The sequence below is a fragment of the Anomalospiza imberbis genome, chromosome 12, assembly GCF_031753505.1.
Source record: "Anomalospiza imberbis isolate Cuckoo-Finch-1a 21T00152 chromosome 12, ASM3175350v1, whole genome shotgun sequence".
Taxonomy (NCBI): Eukaryota; Metazoa; Chordata; class Aves; order Passeriformes; family Viduidae; genus Anomalospiza; species Anomalospiza imberbis.
In genome coordinates this window covers 594125-616423 of record NC_089692.1, presented here as the reverse complement: position 1 = coordinate 616423, position 22299 = coordinate 594125, and the positions used below count along the sequence as shown (strand labels likewise).

Below are 22299 nucleotides of genomic sequence, written 5' to 3'. Positions count from 1 at the left end.
CACTCGGAGTAGCTGTGCTTCTGAAATCTGGTGAAATAGTGGAGACAGGTTCTCAGCTTTCGACCAGCAAGGGTTTGTTGCTTTGTTAGTGGTTTTTTCTGTTGTTTTTGTTTCGGTTTTGTTTTGGGTTTTTTTTTTTTTGTTTTGTTTTTTGTTTTTTTTTTTCCTATATGATCCTTTTATTTTCCTAAATATGTCCTCTTGTTGGTTGAATATAAATTTACCACATGATTGCCAGGGGTATCCTGGAGCTCATTTATTGTTATTTAAAGAACTGCCTACAGCACCTAGGATTATCTCCACCAGGCAATATCTCTGACAGATACCAGCAGGAATTTTTCCCTAATTGTGCATTTTCTCTGGAATATGCAGAGCACTTGCTCTGTTATTGTTTGGTTGTGTGTGTTTCTACTTCACAACCATTGTTTGGAAGAAGCCTCCTAATGCACTTGCTTGTAGCTTATTATAATTACACCACAGAAAATTAAAGCCTTGGTCCTCTTTGGGCACCATAATGAAGAGCAGACAAATGTTAAATATTAATATTGTGAACTATTCTGGTACATTTTGGCTGTGAACTTTGGTGTTATGAACACTTCATTATCTGCTGCAGCTGAAATACAGATTTGTGCTCAAGTTACAGCTCCAAGAACAGATGGGAAGGCAGGTTAGCAAATAACAAAGTAACTCCATAAAAGATATTAGCGCATTGTAATTTCTGGGGTGATATCCTGAAATGATAGGTGGTGGAAAATCATGTCATCCTTGCTATAAATATTGCTGAAATTCTGCAAAACTATTAGTTGTGAGTAGGAACTGCACAGCAGGCATCAAGAAATGCTCCTAGTCCTTTCTCATCTCCCAAGTTCTTACTCACTGATATTTAGGTCTGTTTTTAATAGATATTTCTTAAAAATTATATACATATATATAATATACCTAAAATATCTGTGTGCATATATATTACATATACACAAATATATTATATTATGACAGTATCAAAGTATCAGTTGCTCAGTATTGTTCAGTCCTGAAAACTGAAATTACTAGTTAAAGAGGATTTGGGGTTGTTTTCCTTTTTGAATCAGTAATGTTTATCTTGTCTGTCTGCAATTCTGTAGGCTTTCTTTTGTCAACATTTAAAGACTGCTTCATGGACAAATTCATGTGCTTGACATTGCCTTGTCCTTGATTGAGAAGCCAAGTGTGTAATGTCCTTTGAGGAAACACAAAAGGAAATGAGGAAAAGACAGTGAGGAAGGACAGAGACAGAAGGGCTTCTGGGTGACCTAAAATGAATTTACAATCCATTTTCCCTTCCTGCCACCCTCCCTAGATCTAGACAAGCTGTGACCTCTGGGAGTCTGGGAGGAGAACGGAATAGGAATAGGCAAAGGGATATATTTGGTCCAGAAATAAGACTGAATGAAACTTTTTTAAAAGCCTTACAAATGTTTGAAGAGTCATTGCAGGGTTTGCAATAGGGTCCCCAGAATGAATAATGAATCTTCCTGGGCTGACAGAGATATTCAGTGAATTGAATGAGGCTTACAGAAATTCAGAAACATCAGATCTCTGGGGTGGCTTTGAACAACTCCTCTTTTCTTTATTTATTAATAAAAGGAAGAAGGTACAAAAAAATGTCCCTGAGACCAAAGAATTCTGTCTCTCTTGAGTCTCTTGGACAGACTCTGAGATATTCTCCTTTATGGTATCTCTGATGTCCCAGAATTATTCTTCCTTGGGTGTCTCCAGTGGACCTGGAACCAGCAGGATGATTTTGTAGAACATTTATACAAAGATTTTTCCAAAGGTTAGTTGAATTTATTTTCTGTGCTGAGTGTCCCCTACAGCTTGACTAATGGGGGCATTCAGCATATCCTTCAGTGGCTCCCAATTTTTAGGTTTTCTTTTCAGGTCACTAGAAGAGAATGATAAAAGAGAGCAGAAGAAAGCCAGAGGAAAGAAATAGAGAATGGCCTCCTGAAAGATAATATAAATAGAGCACCAAATGCTAGTGAAGACAGCCTCTGCTATGGATTTGCTCTAGAGGAAGGATCTGGCCATTCATGTTTAGTGGAAGAAAAGCACCAACGAATAGGAAAATGGCAAGGGGAGGACGCAAACCAGAAAAAAACCCCCAAAACTGTAGGGGCAAATTTGCCATAAAAATCTTTCAGTGCTGACAAGCTCCCAATCCGTGGTGTCTGACATCTGCTGCCAGTGGAAGCTGAGCTCCAGTGTGACTCAGAAGGCTTCAGAGCAGCTCTGTGTGCCTGCTGCACTGGCAGGAACTGATTTGGTATGCTCTGCATGTAGAATTTGCTTTTCCAAGAGAGAATATATACGAGCCTTTTACTGGTAGCAGCTCAAGAACAAAGGTTTGAGATAATCTGTTGGACAACGAAAATAAAAAGTCAAGTTTTTAGAGTACAAATTAAGTGCTTTTCCCACATGTAGGTAATTTGAATTATATAGTGTGGTACAAAGAAATATTTATTTAAGCATGAAAAGCTTGTATAATTTTTAATTCATATTTATTTACATGCATATACATCTGTATAAGTGTGTAAGCACAAAAAGTCTGTAGCTGCTTGCTGTGGATGCAAAATGCTTCCAAATTTAGATTTTAGAGGAAGCTCAAGGAAGTTGGAAACATGGAAACAGAGGGCTTGATTTATGATATTTAAAATGACAGAACACACCTGCCTGCAGGTCTCCCAGTCCACTTGTATTCCTGGTACCTGGGCAGGATGGGGCTGCATCAGCATGAGGATAATTAATACAGACTTCACCCTCCAGGGCCATCGTTTGCCTCCAGGCCCTTGTGACCCAAAAGCAAGAAAAAGCTGATAAAGTCATATTGTATGGGTGAGCACAGGACTGGGCACTCATGTGATTTGCAGGAGGCTTTTGGGGGGAGGTTAATTTGTTCCTTGTGAGCCCATATGAACCTTTTCTGTCCTGCTGGGTAATTTGGCCTCAGATGGGTGAGATTTGGGCTTTAGTCTGCAGACTGTTAACATTCTGCAAAGCGCTGAGATGTGGTTTTGTCTCTCATGAGAGCACACAGCTACTCTGCTCCCGAGCTTCCTTTCTGCCTGGTTTGTGCTCTCCCAGCTGGGTTTTGAGGTGGTGGGTTTGGCAGAGCTGCTCAGCTCTCCTGGCTCCCTGCCTGTGCCACAGCAGTGTGGGTGGACAAGGGATAGGAGCACCAGAGGAAATATTTGAGCAGAGTAAAAAGTCAGAATAGCTCATAACAAAGCGAAACAGGCTGTTAACCTGCTTAGAACAGAACCTTGTTTGTGTCAAACCTCTTTGCATTTTGTCCTTCTCCCCTGTGGCATCCCCCTCAAGTGGAGAGGTGCTTTCCTTCTGGACAAAGGTACAGGACCGTACAACTTTTTGAGTCAAATTCTGGTTCCGATCCTCATTTTATGGCAGGCTTCTTGGGTTGAGAACAGCTCCTGCAGGACTGAGCCCTGTGTGTGGGCACAGGCATTAACACTTCCCTGCCTCAGAAGCAGAAGCAGCAGAACTGACCTCAGGTGCTGCAGGGTTGTGGTGGCAGAGGGACAGTGTGTGCTCCTGTCCCTGCAGCTCAGGAGTGAGCACAGGGCAGGGAAAACACCCCCAGCCCTGAAATCAGAGTTATTTACGCTGTCCTGCCAACAGACCTGTCTCTAGGTGTGTGGGGGGAAGGCAGGTTATCCAAATTGCTCTTCTATCCCTTCTGCTGCAGTTCTTGCCCTTTGCTTTGTTCCATACCTTTGCGCCTGACCATTGTTCAGCACAAGATGAGGAACCCTTACGTGTCCGTGTCCACACAGAGACCTTGGTCGTGCTGCTGGTGTCAGCTGTGGACATTAATTAAGTGACAGCCTTAATAACCTAAATGAAGTTCGAATTTGGAGCTGCTTTCAGCGGTGCAGTTGGACCAGGTGTCCTCCAGGGCCCCTTCCCACCTGAATTATCCTGGGCTGCTCTGTTGGTTGCTGACTGTGGGATTCCCATTGCTTGGCTCAGCTGCCTGGAATCAGAGGGAAAAACAGTTTCTCCTGCAAGGTGATTCCAAGCATGAGCTTATTAATTGCTAAGATAATGGCTAGCACAGGAGCAATTGTTACACAGCCAAGGATGCCCACCTAGTCAAGGCCCCCAGATCTGAGTTCTCCATAAGGATTAAGCAATCCCTGTTGTACACTGAGACTTAAACCCCAGTGCAGATCCATTTTTTTAATACCTAAACAGAGATGACTATACAGAAATATGGTGTGGTGCTGTGGGGTGTAGTAGGGCCTAGAATAAAACTCGGAGAGCTGACAGGAAGCAGATTTTGTTGAAGCTGTGTTCCTTCAAAATGCAATTTGCAGAAATTATCATCATAATTTCATGCAAATTATATTTATACAGATGATCCAGATTCAGGAGAAAGGGGAGTTTGGGCAGTGCATAGCACAGAGCAGCAAACATCAAAAAACAGCATTGGGGAAGTCAAGTTTAAACTTTATTTTAAGCCAGAACTTATACCTACATCTTTAGAACAGTTAATTATTCAGTGAGGAGAGATGTGAGAGAAGAAATCAGGAAGCTCTGCACCCAAACAGCAGAGATCCTCAGCTGGCATGTGGGAGCTCTGAGTTCCAGCCTCTTTCCTCTGAGTTTTATATGGATAAGTGCATTTTTCAGAGGTGAAATGTTTTATAGTGTGCCTTTGCTCACTTTCAGCAATGGCTCCAAGGTTAAGTGACGTGTGGCAGGGCCAGACTGCAAATTCATGATGGAACCATGGAAAGCTCACATATTCCTAAACCTTTGTGACTGTGAGCTCAAACCTGCATCATTTTTATTTTAAATTACATTGCCTTCCTTTCTTTTTCTTTTTTTTTTTTTTATTTTACCACTATTGTTGTTATTTGTTGCATACATTCTGAATATTTAATATGAGTAATCTGTTTCATAGGTTATGAATACCTGCATTCTTTGTGGTCTTATAATAATTAATAAGAGGGGGGAAAAAAACCCTTCAGCCACTCAGTCCATTGGCCTGGGCTATGTAAAAACCTTGTTCCTGTATTGGATTTCAAGAAGTAGTTTATGGTCAATAATTCAGTCAAGCAGTTTTGACTTCTCCAGGTTTTAATCCAGCCATGCAGATGTCTCTGGCACTTTGAATATGATCAGCACTCTTTGCTTGAGCAATAATTTAGATTATTCGGGTTTTTCTTTAATCATTGTGCATGGTGTCAGTTGTGTTTCCATAGGCACTTCTCCAGTAAATTGTAATCAAATAATCATTTATGTGGAAACCTGAGGCAATGGAGTTCTGACTGTGTTAGAAATGCTTTTTGAAGTGTCATATATATGGAATATTTTAGTCTCTTTCAGTAATTTCTGTGATATTTACCAGAATTTTCATTGGGCTTGAAAAGAGATGCAAAAATCTGGCACCATTTAATTTCAGAATCTCATCCCTGATGCTTTTGGATTTCTCAGTAAGTAGGACCTAAACATATGTAGTTAGAAATCCACAGTTTAAATCCTTTTATAATTGTGAGCAATTTGTCTCTATTTCATTAAACTCTCAGATATGCTCCCAAGTTTATTTCTGGAACTGCTCTTCTGGAAATATTTAATTTTAGGGGCACAGTGGATATAATTTTTCTCCAATTTGAGATCTTTGTTGATTTCTAATATTTTTCATCTCTTTTGATAAGAGTAATGTGCCCGGGTGTTTTTTAGAGGGACAAACGTGTTTGCAGTGCATCAGGAAAAGGGAAAATGAAAATAAACAGAGCTTTGGGGTTGTTTTGGGCTTCCTCAGCATAAATCTCATATTTTGCGTGCACCTCGATTGTATTGGTTTATTCACTTTGCCAAACGGCCCACAAAGCTGTGAATATTTATTTAGTGCTGTTCCTAATCGTTTTGCTAATAGGGAATTATTTGGGTACAATGAAAGACATTTGTAAATGAAGCAGATAAACCCTTTGGCAGACAAGGAGTGTTTTGTCCAGCACAAGAATTCTATTGTCCACTGCTTTAGTTGTCAAGTGCCTGGGGAGCCCAGGATTTATGATGATGTTACAATGGCCCTTTCAGAGGGACTCTAAGAAGCTGTGAGATTCCGTTCCTCTGCTTTTCAGACTCCCAAATCTTTTTATGGTGCGAGGACAATGCCGGATTCAGCTGCTGCCTCGGCCCGTCTCCCATCGGGCGCTGTGCAATAATTGCCGGAGCGACAATGGGCCGGGGCTCCTGCCCCGCTCCCAGCCGCCTTCCAAAGCGCTCCGCTTGTCCCTCTGCATCAACCAGCCCCGGAGCCACAGCTTCTTTTGCCCCAGAAAGTCTTGTTAGGCCGTGTGGTTTAAAGAGCCACTGTGGCAAATCTGTTTGAAGCATTGGAACTGTTTAATGGATTTAAAAAAAAAAAAAAAAAAAAAAAAAAAAAAAAAAAAGTTTTCTTGTAATTGTAACTGGACTTTGAAACCGCCTTCTTTAAATACAGCAGTTGTGGGGGGCTTGCTTTTTGCCCTTTTGGAAATGTTATAAAGTTATGAGAACTCCTGAAGGCATATTTAGCTGCAGAGAAAACAGGAAGATAAAAATGTTATGCAGTAAGTAATAGGTATCTGATAAGTGAAATGGTAATAAGAAATAAATAGTATCTGACACCTAAATATCAATTACTCAGCTAAACTGTTCTGTCTACAGTCACAAGGATGGAAATAGTCTCAAACCATGTTTTTAATGAAAATTGACATCTAGAGGAGTTTCTGCCTGCTTGATGTTATATGAAGATTTATTTACTTCTAACAGTGGTTAATGCTACAAAAAGTATCAGTTTGTAACCCCTGATATTTGTTGAAATGCAGTGTGACTGCAGAATAGAGGCTGTAATTGGCAGTGAAATGATTATTTGTTATTTATTATCTATTATTCTTTAAGATGCTTCCAGCCCAGGCCACTCCATGGTCCCATGATTGGTCCCTTTGCCGGCGGCCAGGTGGATGCACAGGGAGAAGTTAATGGAGCTGCAGGCCAGGTGGGGACTGGCAGTGTCTGTTATCAAATCTCTGAGGCTTTTAAAAACAAAAGAAGAGCTTAAAAAATTGGATGGTAGGGATATTTAAGAGGATACTTTGAGAAGTCCTTATCCAAGCAAATCCAAATGTCTCGGGCATAAAGGAGTCCTGAGCTGCAAAGTCATCCATAAAGATGTTGTTTTTGTAAAGATAGTGAACAAATTCTCAAAATGAGGGAGTTTATTCAGTTTCAGTCATTCCTATGAATTGTGAATTAGTTCAAAAGGGTCCTTTATTAAAAAAAAATTTGCAAAACGAATATATTTCAAAGTGCCATAGGTACTTCATAGCACAAATGTGTGGAGTACTTTTACCAACCAAGTGCTTTTATATTAGTGGCTCAGTCATCACACAAATCATCACTCCACAGAGCTTAACCTTAGCAAAATCCACTGTCTAGGAATGTGCTTATATGGCACGTGTATCCCAATTTTTTAAAAAGGACTCAATGTATTTGCAGTCGTGAGGAGCCACAGAAGCCACATGACTTTATTTCTTCCTTCGATGGAGCAAGAGTGAAATATCTTTGTGCAATACTGAATGTAAAATAGCCAGTCAATGCCTGTTTCCTTTTCAACACTTGTGCTGGGAACTCTGAAATTCAACCTGTGCTGCTGAACTGGGTTTTTTGCAATTAAAACTTGATTGGTTTAACAGGGGTGAAAAGGAGGTATAAAATGAAGGACTGATACAGATGAGGTATCTTCAACAATTAAACACTACAGAAAATTACTGACTTGGATCTATCAGCCCAAATTACAGGGGCTATTTTTTAATAATTAAATAATTAGTTCTAGAAATTTTCAGTTAATAAATTTGGAGGTACTAGGGAATCTAGCCTGGTTTCCTTGGCTGGAATGGATCTTAGCCCTAGAATACAGTTAGGGCTGTTTAAGTGTCTATCAAGGTCTCAAATGAACCTCAGGAATGCAGTGTCTGCACCAGTAGGTAGCAACAGATCACACTGAGTATTTCCTTTGCATTCAGTCACATTCATTATATTTTATCTATATTTTACTTGTGCGGGGACATTGTCAGAAACACCTGGGATGATGAGGTGTGAAATGATGAGGTGTGAGGATGACTGCTCTGGGAATTTGTGACCATCTTTAATTTACCAATTTAAGTTCAAGACTTGTCATGAGAAATGATTCAGCAGGTTTCTTTTTGTTTCTGCTCCCTTTGTCCAGACTGATTCAACTTCCTGTCCCATTTGTGAAAGAATTGTAGCCACTGAAACAGCTGTAGGTGAACTTCTTACAGGCAGAGGCACCTCTTACTTCTTTGGGGGTTTGTTTGTTTTTGTTTTTGTTTTTTTCTTCAGATGTTTTCTCTTACGTATTTTTTCACTACTGTAGTGGCAGTTCTACTTCCTAAAATAATCTTCTCCCTTTTCCATCATAATGATAAACCCACTAATTTTCTAATATGCCTTTAGAGCCCTTAGAAATGTTCAAAGCACATCTTGCTGGTTAATGGCATCTGCAGCTGTTCCTTTTTTCACTACAGTGTGTCTGGTCTTGGATAATGTTGCCAGAACAGATTTTTTCCATAGATAACACAAAAGAGATGTGAAAGAATTTTGATATGGCCTCAAGCATTTTAGTTATGGGAACACTGTAGCAAAAGTGAGTCTTAAATATTCCAGGTTGGACGGGGCTGGGATGGTGGGAGGTGTCCCTGCCCATGGCAGGGGTGGCACTGGGTTATCTTTAAGGTCCTTTCCAAACCTGGCTTTCTGTGATTCTAGGTAAAGGCTATTTATTAATTATAAGTAGTGTTTAATTTCTTGTCTTTAGGTTGCTGTGGTAGTTTATAGGCCAGGATTCAGTTTCATTTTTTATGGTCCCACCAATGGTTTGGATTTCAAATGTCCTTTTTATTTCTTTGCAGCCAGAGCTGAAGTAGTGGCTGAGTGGCAGCAGAGGGCTGAAAGGTGTCACAGCTCCTGAAGTGGCATTTCAGATGTGTGGAATATGCTACATCAACTGGCAGCAGGTTTCCAGTGGGTGAAGGTAAGTCCTGCACCCAGCCCTGTGATCTCCTGAGGGATGTCAGGGATCCATGGCGGGACATTGCTTCTGCAGTGTCTACAATGTTTGTGCAATATAGGGAACATTTCTGCAGGCACTGATCCCTCAGAGAGTTTAACCAGAATTCCTGATAGCTGTCAGCTGTAGGACACAGACCATCCTTCTACCCCTGTACAGCACAGTTTGATAAGGGACATGTTTTGAATCCCTGTTGTTGAATTTCTTGTTTTAAACATCAAAATATCACTTGAAAATTCACAGCAGTGGAGCACTGAAGAACAGGAATGTAAGAATTTTTCTGATATTTAGGTTTACAGCTGGAAGTGATCAGTCAAACAGGTTCATACTTTCCTTATTCTAGTGAGGGATTAATTCCACATTTGGACTCTTTCTCTGATATATTGAGCTCCGTATAACTGCTCAGACTTGGGGTGGGAAAGGAACTTCGTGGTGACCCTTAGGCTTCAGAGAAGGTGGTAAGTGTGGAAGTACAGAGTATGGGAAACCCTAGACATAAAAATAGTTGGATCTGCTGCTCTGATGCCTCTAATTTTTCAAATCCCCTGTGACTTTCAGTTGTGCTGTTACTGTGATTCCACAGAGGTGAGAATTGCTCACTTACAGGAGTGTTCATTGTTTGTTTCTAAGTTTAACACAGAAACAGATTAAGTGTAATAGATAATAAATATCTAAACACTATCATTTTTACAGAATCAAAGGCAGGAGCCCACCTGAATTTTGTTGGATAAAAAGTACCATGCCAGGATTTTAAAGCTCTTTGTCTTGCTGACTCATTCACAGTTTCTACATTCAATTTGCTCAGGTCCTGCTTGACAGATGCTTCATTTCTGTGAAAATGTCCTTAAATGACAATTATCTTATTTCTGGCAGCCAAATGGACCAACACTTCAACATCCCTGTGAGCAGCTCTATGGGATGTGTGTGTGTGTGTGGTGTCCTCAGATTTGGAGAGGGGACTGCAGCAGCCAGGCCGGCTGACACCAGCAGCACTGGGTTGAATTAACTCCTGAGCAAGGGCAGAGGCACATTCTGGTCCTGTCTGAACACAAAAGCCACATTTTGCATCAGTGCTCAGCTCTTGTTCAGATCCAGTTTCTCAGCAGAATGATTCTAAAGAGGGTTTGGTTTGAAGACTTCCTGACTGGGTTTCAAATTCATTCCTGGGCATCAAGAAGACATAGAGAAAAATATCTGAAATTACTTTGCATGTCTCTGTTCCATGCACAGTTACATGAATTTTCTCACCACTGTTTCACCTCTTTTGGCATTTTCTAATATCTCAGTTCATGGTTTAGTTCAGGCCCCTTTCTACTCCATTTGTTCTTGACTTCAGAGCAACTTCCAAACTGACTTAATTTTTTAGAAATTAAACGACTGAGAGGAATAAGCTTAAAGGAAAACAGCCCATCACTCTCACTAGTGTGTGAGATAAGTGAATTTTAACTGCGTCCCTACCGCAGTTTTATCTGACAAAGTGTTGTCCTTTTTTTTCATAGACTTCTTTGCATTTCAGAGTTAAAGCAAATAATTTGTGAAAGAAAGCTTCCTGCAGAGAGATTGTGGGATGTTCCCTCTGCTTGGAGTGTGAAGTGTCTCCCTGCAAAAGAGGAGGAACAAGAGCTGCTTTTGTTGATTATCATGTAAACCTGTGACTCCATATGCTTCCTAAATTCTCTTCCCTTCTTTTGAAGGATCTTTCTTAAATTACTTCCAGCTGTGCTTATTCAGGAATGCAAATTTCCTGTTACAGTATCTGGATAATGACAAGAGTTGAGAAGGTAAAATATTCATGTTTAACTATTGTTCACTGAACAAAGAGCAGTGGGGCAGACAGCAAGGCCCTGCTGAGCTGCTGGGGGCTGTGACACAGCCTTGGCTCAGTCACTACAGAAGGTGACCAGGGAGCTACAGGAACTGGGAATATCCTGACTGGACATTTTCCTCCTGTGCTGCTTGGATTTTCTATACTGAATTTCAAGAGAGACCGAGGGTAAGCATAACAGATACACTTCCCTACGATTATATTATTCTGTAAAGCATCCTACATGAATAAGGGGTCCTCAGGACCCCAAAAAGGAATACTCTCATAGAATCACAAAATCAGGGACCCCCAGAATGGGTTGGAAGGGACCTTAAAGCCCATCCAGTGCCACCCCTGCCACGGCAGGGACACCTTCCACTGTCCCAGGCTGCTCCCAGCCCCAGTGTCCAACCTGGCCTTGGGCACTGCCAGGGATGCAGGGGCAGCCCCAGCTGCTCTGGGCACCCTGTGCCAGGGCCTGCCCACCCTGCCAGGGAACGATTCCTAATTCCCAGTACCTGACTGAATTTCCCCTCTGTCAGAGTGAAGCCCTGGCACTGCAGCTCCTGGTGCAGAGCCCCTCTCCACACTCCCTGCAGCCCCCTTTGATCCTGGAAGGCTGTGATGAGTTCATCAGATGAGACGAGAAACTGAAGTTCACTTCCTGAATGTATAAATTAGTGCTGTGTAATGCATACTTTTCATATGTAATATTACATTCTTATGTAGAAAGATCATAATGGGAAAACCAGGCTGTTCCTGATGCACAGAGCAGGTCTTGGAATGAAATTCCTCTCTAGTTTTGTTTTTTGCACAGATGGCACATGGAAAGAAAATTAATTTGCACTTGGAATCCCTGTCCTGCCATGTTGAACCCAGCCTCTAAGTCAGAGCAGAGTGTTCCCCCTCCAGCTGCCTGTTTTATCTGTCTCCTATCTTCACTTTGCTTCTCTACAAATATCCACTTCTGTAGGTTTTTGAAACCTGTATTTTGAATTCTCAGTGTCAGCCCACAGAACAGACACTGAGTGTACCTGCAGGATTAGCTCATTACATGTATTTTAGGATGGATATTAGTATTCTAAATGAAATAGACTCACATGTGAGAGCAAAAGCTTTGATTTTAGTAGGATGACACTCCTAAGTGCAGGGAATCTCCAGGTGGCTCTTAAAGAAATGCCTGAGAGTGAACTGTTCAGAAGAGTGTCATTTCACATGCTGTGCAATGAGATGGAGTCTGAATTTATTACTTCTGCCTTTTTGGTTCTCTTCAGGACCTTGCTTGAGCTGAAAAAGCTTTGGAAACATTGTTAGGATAATTATAAGACATATTCTGGTCAAACAGATACCAAAGAAGAATGATTATTTTGTTAGAACTTACAAAGGCTTCAAAGACATCAAGTGGGGAAACTGACAAACATTGACACTGTCCTGTGTCTTGTGGTCTCAGTACTAACTAACATGGACATTTAAGGTTTTCCTATCTGCTTTTTAATAGAAAATTATTTCCATGTTGCCTTGAAAGAATCTTCAATGTAGAAGAATGCTGAAATGAGTGATTTGTTTTTGAAAACAATGACCACGTACCTGAGCTGAAATTCAGCTTTTTGTGGCAAAAAAAGTTTGTTCCTGGTTTGATCCTGAAACAACTGAGTCATCAGAGACTCATCCCTGCATTTTCCAGCTTTCTGGGGAGTCCCAGCCATGCCTGGGCTGCAGGGTGCAGCTCTGGAGCAGCATCTGGAGCAGCCTGGCTGGGCTAAGGAAATCGCCCCCAGGAAGAGATTCCCTACAGAATTTGCACTGCACAGGCTGTAGAGATTGGCCAGCAGAGGAGAAAGGGCGTTAAAAGATTGATCCACTGACTGAAAAACTCCCCAAAACTCCAATCATTTCTGGGTCAAAATAACCTCAAATACTTGGAAATTGTGCTCTGATAAAATGACCTGGCAAAAGTTCCACTGTTACTTCAAAGGTGAAAAGTGAGAATTAAAAGCTAAATCGGAGTCTTTCTGAATCAATTTTAATGGGAATTTGTGGATAAAACTGTTGTCAGCTTTAACAATAAATACATAAATATACAGTGTATATAAATACACATACATGTATATATATATATATATATATATATATATATATATATATATGCTCACTTTGAGTTTTAATAGTGATGGTGAGGAGGAGAATAATAGCATATTTAAAATTTATACTATAGAGTCTCCAAGAAAAAATACACATAGCCAGGGCTAGAAAAATAAACCCAAGAGAAAATGAAATAGTTTACCTTTCACATATATATTATATATGAAAAGATGGCTGTGCACTCAGCCTTTCAAGGTTTCATATGGAATAAAAACAATTTGAATTCTGCTCAGATGTTAGTTTGCTGTCTCAAAATTTGACATATTCTGTATGCCATAAAATAAATCAAAATTTAGTGTATTTAATTCTTTTGAGCTTTAACCCAGCCAATTACTACATTGTTAGTGACAGTTGAAGAAAAACTTTAAAATGTATCTTGCAGGAACACTTGCTGATATAACCATGCAGCAGATGCAGTTTCTGTGGCTTTCCTCATCTGTGTAAACACTAATAAAGACACACAAGTAGTGATTGGTAAAATCTAATGCAATGCAAAAATTTTTCCCTCTCCATTCCTGACAACCTGCATTTGCAACCACTCAGTTACTTTTATTTTAAAAGGGCTTTTCAATTACATTCTGCTGCTGTAGGGGAAAGCTTTTTGACAAAGGCACGACATAAACCATTTCTATTGCAGCTCCATCATAGCTTCCACAGCTAAACTAGACTGGACAGTTCATTAAAAAGAAAAATTAATAGTACAAGGTTGTAGGGAAAAAATAACAGATTATGACTGGCCTGTGGCAGCCCACTGAATTCATGTAGTGGAATAAAAATGATTCCCTTGTCTCATAAATGAAGGTTTGTTCCAAGGTTTTAGGTGAAGTCTCCCCTTCTGTTCCTTTACAGGAAAAAGCTGTCCAGTTTCTGGTCTATAAAAGCGATACTTGTAGTTACTGCAGGAGAATAATGTGGATTTTTTGGGATTGAAAGCACCCATTTGATAATCATTGAATACATAATAATAAACATAACATCAAAGAGAATGGCATAGAATTCAACACACTAAACAGATATCTTAAAGCAAAAAAGTAACCCTCTCACTGCTGGTCACAGTCAGGAGGGACAAAATGAGAATGGAGTCAGGACTTGATCCTATTTTTTTCTTATCTAAGGTAGTAACTGCTCTAGACCAGGCTAAATTTGCTCAATTCAGTGTGCCAAAGCCAAAGTGTTTGTGGTTCCATGGCAGTTCTTTCAGGTCTGCTGCTGCTAACTATGTAGCATCATGTGTGATTTCTCTCTTGCTTGAGGCTGTTCTTAAATGTGGTTTAACTTGTTCTCTGACTTGGTGCAACCAAGTCCTAAAGCCTCCCTCTAGATGGGAGTGCATATTTTCCCCAGTTTCCTCAGGGTTCCACGGCTCAAATTTTCTGTATAATTCTGGTATGTGCGGCAAGCAGACAGACTCAGACTTTAATGCTGTAATCTGAGTTTCATTATATTGATGCTATAAATTCCTGTCTCAGAAGATATTTCAAAGAATATGGGTTCTGGGATGCATTACCCATTTCTTTTGGCCAGTAGCCACAGCCTCCTAATGAATTCAATGGGATAATGGGAGAGGCCAGGAAAGGGGAAGTCTGAGCCAACATAACATTTGGATTCAAAAGCAGGACTGACCCTGAAAGGTATTTTCTGGTTCTGTTTATGAACACCATCTTCTTTTAGAAACAACAGCCTAAAATACTGAATATTCATGGTCATGGGGTCTGGCCCCCTGTACTTCTGCAGCTTTATCCCTTCTTTTACAGGAGAACTTGGCCATTCGGCCTCCAACTCTCCCATCTCTCCCCCCAAAACAGAAAAGCAGATTACATAAGCTGCACAGCCTGGCCACTCTGAGAGGCCTCCTGGCTGTCCCGGCTCGGGTTCGTGCCATCAGCTATATTTTATGAACCAGGGCTGCACTGAAGCAAAAATAACCAACCAAGCCAAAGGCTCTGCCTTGACCTCCCAAGCTGTTCTCATACTTTCTTACTGCAGGCAGCATGTGTGAGTTGCAGCACGCTGGGTAGAAGATATTCCCAATTTATTCCAGGAAACGTGCTCACACAAACATTTAGCACTCACTAATAAGCTGTTCATCCCAAGGCTGGGAGCCAGCTGCAGCCTTCACTGCTCTGCTGTCCTGTTCATGAGCCCAAAGGTGCCACCTGTGTCTCCTGTCCCCCTCTGCCATGTCTGAGGCCCAGGAGAGAACAGCCCCATCCCAAGAACAGGCTCACCACAATGACAGCTCGACAGAGACTGTGCTCTGCTCTCTCCCAGTAAAGCCACTGACCCACTGGTTATCACCCCTCTGCTGCTCCCAGCATCAGCAGAATGACACCAAAGTTGTGTGTTCAACAAATGGAATGACCACTTTTCTCCTTGTAGGTCTGCAGTAATTTGATTTGCTTTATATTTAACAAATACAGAGATAATTAATTGTTTAAGTGGGAAAACTTACCCGCAAAGAATAGAATGGTAATGACTTTTTTACAGCTGTCAAAACCACTCTCCCAAGCAGGGGCTGGTGCTCTGTTGGGTCAGGGTTATCCAGGTTACCTCTGCTCCCCATGTGCTGCTCCCTCTGTTTCCTCTGCACAGCTCACACAGGGCTGACACATTCCCTTTGTCCAGCTGAGTGCTTTGCCTCTGAGCAGTTGTGGAGTTACATCCAGGTCTCAGTCCAGGGTCCTTGAAGCCTCCACCAGTTTAATCTGCTGCAGCTTGTTGAGCTCATCTAACCCAAAAGAACAGAAATTAAAAGCCAAGAATGTTCTGCTGGCCTAAATTCTAAAGAGTCTAAACAGAGAATTATCAGTTCTGCCACACTGAGCTCTTATACAAGTTATGTACAGTTAAAAGAGGTGCACAGGAGCTGCCCAGTCCCTGCCTTTTCCTGATGGAAAGGAACCATCAACTGCCTCAGGCAGAGGTCTTGAGGCAGGATGGGGTTGGGACCTTATCACAGAGAACTCAGGGATGGATCCTTCTCCCTGGACCCAGAGCCATTGTTCTCTTTCTAACACGTTATTTTTCCAGTCACTGCTACATTTGCAAACCTGCTCCTCAGGCTGCACTTCCCCCTCGGCTCTGTAGGGCACATGGCAGCCTGCGTGGCTGTGAAAGGTGATTTTCTGGGTGTTGAACAGCACCCTCTGCTCCCTGTGCTGTCTGTGAGCTTTGTGCAGCTGCCAGACTGCAGTGGTTCCACGGCTGAGCCCTGGGGAGCAGTTTCCAGCCCCCCTATTCTCCAGTTTTCCGATCTCCTCTCTCCTCCTTTGCTGTCTCCTGGCTGAACAGGTAGTTCACTGTGTATGGACCAGTGCATTATTATTATTATCCTTTCATTTCAAACATACACATAAATCCACTGTGTTACAGCACGGAGTCATCTGAGTGAAGCAAAAAGCCCAAGCAAAACAGACAATGGCCCTTTGGTCCTTAGATAACTTCTTACAGCCAAATAAATTAACCAAACCCAAGGCCTGGGCAGGCCAAAAGCTGATGCTGCCTAAGAATCCAGCTGGGTCCTGCTGCCTGTGCTGGCAGCTCACTCCAGCTTGGGCATGGCACAAGCAACAGCAACACTGTCCTAAGGGCTTACAAGGTGCTGAAATTTTAAAAAGTTCACATTAACATGTGGAAAATTATGTTTTACACTATTTATTTAAGCCCCATTTTTAAATAAGCATTTAGTAAACATTCCTATTGGCAGTCTCCTTCTTACACCATCATTCGCTGGGTGTAGTTAAAGCTGTGTTTGCAAACATAATGCAAGTGCCTGTGCGTGACCTTCCTAATTATTCTTCCTGCTTATAATATGGATTTGCCATTCCTTGGGTCTGATTCTAAGCTCACTTGCTGAAGCTTAAGCCAGAAGGGGTTCACAAAATTTGCACAAAGAATTAAAAAAAAAAAAAAAAGATTATGTTAAGTTTTTTATAGCAATGTTTACCCTGTCAGCCATCCACTGGAACAAGAAATGTGTCTGTCTGCTCAGAAAGATGTTCCCTGTTCTTGGATGAATCCCCAGATCCTCCAGTTTCTCCAGCTGGTGCCTGTCTGGTGCTTTATTTCCTCTGACCACTGGATTTCCAGGAATCTATTTCTTATTGTCCTTTTGCTCACCCTTGTGAGATTTTAAGTTGAAAACACTGTCTTTGGGTGTTCAAAGTGGTGACAAAGCAGAGGTTTAGCTTGCAGACAAGCACTGTTGTCACTGTCCTTGGGTGGGATATGGTAAAGGATCCATAAAGAAATTCAGATACTGATCCATGTGGGTTATTCTTATGCAACATTATCTCGTATACCAGAGAGATTTAAAGGAAAAGGAGGATGGGTGTTTCAGTATCACACATAAAGAAAAACGGAGCCGAGGAATTAAAAGAAAAGCTTTAAATGGAAAGCTCCATGTTCTTTGCAATGTGAACAATACTAGCAAGCACCAGAATTTAAATTCCATGAAGTCTGAGGTACCAGACTAAGCCAGAGAGCAAGGTGAGGGTTAGCTAAGTTTGTTCTGAAATCAGTGCTGCTTATCAGATGAAGGCCAAATCCCCACAAATAAAAGGGAATCCCTAGCAAAGGTAAAAGAATTATTCTGGGAAAAAGACCCCAAAACCTCATGAGATGCTTGACATGCATCTCATGAGAAATTTTAGCCTGACTTGGAGCCAAAGCCAAAGTACGGCTGGAACATAAAGTTGCACATTTGGAAACTGTGGAGCTGTGAAAGCCTCTTTTGCCTCTATCAGGGCTGTTCAAATTCCCAGAGCAGAGAGGGGAGGCATTGGAGCTGACGATGGCCACGCACAGAACCTCCCCAAGCGCAGCAGCCCAGTCCCCAGGGGCTCCAATACGATGGATTTATGGACTGTTCCATTTTGTGCCCTCCAGTCCTGGGTTCTCCATCCCCTTCATCTTGTTCACCATCCACTTGCTTTAACACTGCAATTTGGCCTTCCAGTTCTCACCAGCCCTCTTGGGCTTAATACACAGAATTTAAAAGCTTTCTATTGACACAACTTCCATTTTCTTTCTCTCTGCACTCCCAGGACTGTCAGCAGTCGTTTTAGCTTGGTGCTTATTTCAGTGGGAAAGTTGATTTCCTTTTAAAAAAGCTAAAAAGGGTCCAAAGTTTTAAAGTATTCCCTCCTTCTTCCAATAAATGTAGCAAGCACCAATGTTTCTAGAAAGATTATGTTTGGTGACAGACTCTCTCATCTCTCTTTAACCTAATAGTTACTTTTCCAGAAAAAAAAAACCCATAATTACTCCAAGAGCAATTTATTTAATTACTGTTATGGGAGACTTCAAAGGAAATTGGTTGGATTGAAATAGTGATATCACCCTGGCAACCTTTTGAAAAGAACATTTTGGTAGAAAATATGCTGAATGTAAGGGCATGTTTAATGTGGAGAAAAAAAAAGCTTAATCCTGTTTTGGTGAATGGAGCTTCCAGTATTTTTATGTGCATATTTGTATATGCATGTCATTTTTTTAATAATAGGTTTTTGGATTTATTTCACTTCTATAAATGTAATTTTTTCCCTTCTACTTGCCTCATATTAAGGTCATTTCATCAAAAAATCAAACTGTTCTCAATCGAGCAGTCCTACCAAATGTTCGGTTTTCCTCTTTCTTTTCCCCAAATTCATTTTTAAGGGCACTTCAGGGATTTTCATGAATGAGAAAATTGTTATTGATGTGGAAGGTGAAGCTTTACCTGAGTGCACACAGGTTCATTCCCACTCCAGTACTTTCATCAACTGTTGGTTGAAGGAGACCTTGCTGGTGCAAGATGCAGACATGAGCTCGGTGTTCTAGGACCGGCAGGCACACCCCACCACACCTGGTGATTGTACTCTTAAGGCCGAGCCTTGCCCTTGGCACCAGAATAAGGGTGACAAAAGGTATTTAGAGCCTCAAAATCCCTAATGCACTTCCAAAATACTTCTATAAAGATGATTCATAGGTTCAGCTATGAATATCACTAATCTAATTTTTTAAATGCCCATATTTGGCCAATTTCCCATGACAAACTGTGTGAAATATCAGTTTGGGTATTTAATATTTGCCTTTTCTGCATGATAACAATGACACCAAACATCATTCCAGCTAAAGCAAGGCACTGCCTTAAATCTGTCCTTGCTACTGGTTCTGTCACAGGAACAGAAATGAAATGTTTTGCCACCACCATCTGTAATTACAGGTCAGAAATAGTGCCAAGCCAGGTCTGGGATGTGTTTGTGGTACATGTGATCAGTTAGAAAGATGTGATCAACAGGTTTAACTTAAAATGAGTTATGCTTATGAAAAATATGCTGAATCATTTGCCCTTTTTTTAGTGGATCAGTTGAATGAAAAACAAATTTTAATTGCAAGCTGACACCAGCCTGTCTTTTTTGTGCTATTTTTTGTGCCTGTCTTTTTTGTGCTATTATTGTATTTGTTTGTATGCTTAGCATCTCATTGCATCATCCTACCACCTGTTGCTGGATTTTTGGGTTTACAATAAAAAGTTGGGAATTATGCCTTACAGCCTATGAACCCTAAAAATCCATATAATTCCTCTGATTTGTGCTCAGAGCAGATCAGAAAGCCAAAAGGAAGTTGTTTTAATGAAGGTGGTGTTTTCTTTGTGTTTGTGTACTTGGGGTTTTTTAGTTTAAAAATGGAAATATTCTATGGTGACTAATTACAGCAAGGCATCTCAGAAAAGACTCATGCAAACATTGTTTTAATTATAATCTTGTGATTTAATAGGTTGTAAATAATAATAGAAATGTGAAGATTTGGTCTTTTCAGCTGTAGCCTCCATTAGGTATTTAAACAGTGATGGTCTCCTTTATTAGTGCCACTGAGGCTGCTTTAGGAATGCGTTTGAATATTCTGAGGTTGTTATCTCATGCTTTTGAGCCAAAATTGGTCTCCTCACAGACAATCTCTGCCTAGGCAAAAATTAATTATTGATTCAATTTTTCATTCAGAAATCTCAAAGTGGCTTTTATGCTCTTTATGGAAGAAATTTGCACTAAACTGGAATAGTTAAGCAAGCTATCAAAAGAAGAACCTTCCACGGGCATGGCTAAAGGATCTGAGCTCTTCCTTCTGCAGCTCCAAGAAAGCTGGGGAAAGGAGAAGGCTTTTGATTGGTATTTTAGCTCTCACCTTTCTCTTTATAGCAAATGTATTTGTAAAGGGAACTCTCAGTAATTCCCTAACTTGTCGAGTTTTATAAAGATAAATGTTCCAGGGCCTGTAATGTGAACCTCTCTAAACGAGTCACGATGGGAAAGTCTTTCATCAGGAACTTTCCTGCATGAGGGAGACCAAACTGAAGGGGACAGGGGGATTGAGGAGTCCGGTAGGATTAAATTCAAAGTGGAAGAATGTTTTGTAAAGGAACACAGTGGCCACACAAAGACCACCCAGGATGCTTTAGTAGTCCAGCTTTTGGGCAGCACTGCTGAAGCTGCCTCTGGAAATGAAGCTGTAAGTGCAGAACCACAGAATGAATTTAGATTTCTGCTCCTGAGGGGGCTGCCAGCCCTTCAGCAAGAGGTTATGGATCTGAGCAGAAATGGATTGCTGGCTGGAATTCTGTCTGCCTTGGTTTGGGAGCTCAATAGACCTGCCTGCAGTCATTAGTTTTTGATAGGTTTTCACCAGTTAATCTTGACTTTCTGTCTCATTTCTGGCACAAACCAAAGAGACTATCAGTCACAGCGCAAATGTTATTCAGATATTCATACATATCAATTCTTAGGGGAAAAAATATTCAGGGTTGGTTTAGCATGTAAATACAGCATTAGTAGTTGCAAGTAAGTTGACTTTAGTTGTCATTTGTGTCCTCCTCAGGCTGTCATTGATAGCCACTTACATAATAACAAAATGACTGAGACTAGCATGGGCTTGGCTTCAGCCTTGCTGGCCTTGGATCATCCCGGGAATTATGAGAATTCCAGTTTGTCTGAGAAGCACAAGAACACAATTACTATTTAAAATAAACTCTACCAAAAGCTTAGTCATTACTTGAAATGACTCTATCAATCACCATGTTCTTTAATAAGACTGCCTTTCTTATGCTGGTTGTGTTCCTGTAGAGTTTATGCTTAAAACCAGACAGCCTCTGTCACATTTATCTTAAGTGGATCTCCCCAGGGCAGCAAGTAAATGTAAAACTCTGTTTACAGCCATTTTTCATTTCCCAAGCCTTTTAATATCACTCTCTCAGGCTTATTTCTGTGTCATTCACTCCGTAATGTACTAAGTTGTCTTCCTGCTTTTCCCTGCTTTATATGAGGTACAGCAAGAGGCAATCTCACGCCTCCCCAACGAGCACAAATTAAATCAAAGCTTGGGGAAAATGCCCTCCTTCCATGATGAATTCAGAGGTGGATGCTGACAGATAGCACATCACACTGCTCAGGAGGTTATTTCTCTTCCTCTTCCTTGCACAATGACTTCTGCTTTCAAAGGGCCATCATTTTCTGGCTTTGTCTATGGTTTTTTAATGCTGAGTCTCAATGCTGCTACAGAAAAATGTGGTTACATTTCAAAAACTCTTCTTTGGAGCAGCTGGGGATTATTGGCTTTAAACATCTCAGTAATCCAATACAGTGCAATAAAACATAATTTAAAAATGCAAAGGATTAAGATTTCCTTTCATAGGATTCTACAGACCTCAGAACAGGATTCTACAAAACTTGCTTAGCATTTTTGAAGCGACTTCTATTGTCAAGATGCAAATCACCAGTTCTGTAAAGATTTCACTTCTGTATTTAGTACATACAAATCTTGTCATGACCTAGAATTCCTCTGAGGTGGGATACCTCTAGAATCTTTGCTGTTTCCTCACCAAATATAAAGTTATATATAAAGTTATATATACACTTATCTCTGCAGAACTGCAGCCTCAAATTCTAATCCTTTACATTGCAGTGTAAAGTGCTCCCATACAAAACATAGAACATGAACTGGGGGAGTGTGAGGTTCTCATTATTCAGTGCAATAACTAAGTGAATTTTTTTTCCCCCAAGTATCCTTAAATATGAAGAATTTTCTTTTCTGGACTAAATATTTTTTCTCATAACACTAATTATGTTTTATGAATGGCACAGAAAACTTTATATTAATTTGCATTCAATTGAGGCGTTTTTGCTGTTCTCTCCAGTGAGGCCTGGAATGTGCTCCAGCAAGCGGGACCCAGAGCTGCAGAGGGGCT

The 22299-nt window shown here is 40.9% G+C and overlaps 1 protein-coding gene across 2 annotated transcripts in view; it reads left to right on the top strand.

The window, feature by feature from the left end:
• Positions 1 to 22299, top strand: part of CDH11 (cadherin 11) — an 82396-nt gene that overhangs the window by 30966 nt on the left and 29131 nt on the right. For both annotated transcript variants that reach the window (XM_068202436.1, XM_068202437.1), the window contains exon 2: positions 8979 to 9100. The gene's annotated coding sequence lies outside the window, so the exon portion shown is untranslated. The remainder of the gene's footprint in view (positions 1 to 8978; positions 9101 to 22299) is intronic.